The sequence below is a fragment of the Gymnoscopelus microlampas genome (genome assembly GCF_963454915.1).
Source record: "Gymnoscopelus microlampas genome assembly, contig: SCAFFOLD_81, whole genome shotgun sequence".
Taxonomy (NCBI): Eukaryota; Metazoa; Chordata; class Actinopteri; order Myctophiformes; family Myctophidae; genus Gymnoscopelus; species Gymnoscopelus microlampas.
In genome coordinates, this window is record NW_028155758.1 from 7,501 (window position 1) to 8,339 (window position 839).

Here is an 839-nt window from a genome sequence, read left to right on the forward strand (position 1 = left end):
ACCTTTACAACGAGGTACAGCTTGTAAGGATCGCGCAATCGTGGGATTAGCAACACAGCTAAACGTGTGGGTAGCGCCCCCAATAAATGTGCCAAAATCCCCCAATATGCTTCTGTTATTGTTTTGAGTGACCTGCCAGTCACTCAGGTGCCAGTCACAGGTGGGTGACAGGCACCTGAGCATGGGTCCTGCAATTTTGTTTGTGTACCTCCAAGCAGCAGCACTGCCCCCATGGAAAGATAACACGTTTGTCGTGCAAACATTGCAATAGGGCAAGTGGAAGCTGGTGTTCCGTTACGCAGAGTGGCAGCATTATTTCGTGTCAGCCCTGGTACCATGCCAGTCATACATCTGTGACTGGCACCTGAGTGACTGGGAGGTCACTCAAAACAAGAGCGATTATCAACAGAAGCATATTGGGGGATTTTTGCGTTTTTTTTGGAGGCACTAACTACACGTTTAGCTGTGTTGCTCATTCCACGATCGCACGATTCTTACGAGTTATACCTCGTTGGAAATTTGACCAATCAACGATAAAATTGATATAAAATACTATACCAATTGGTATTAAAGGGGAGAAATAATCAACCAAATCCGAACTATATATATATATATATATATATATATATATATATATATATATATATATATATATATATATAAATTATCAATTTCTAGTCAATGGAGAAATTATTTTTGATTTCTTACCCACCTTTGGAGTTACATCATGGCAAACTACACAACCCAAACCTCTACCAAAGTGGTCTTGCCCTTTAAACAGTCTCCGTGGCGGCTGGTGGTCTCCATGGACCCCCGGACCCCCGTGGACCGGGGACCCC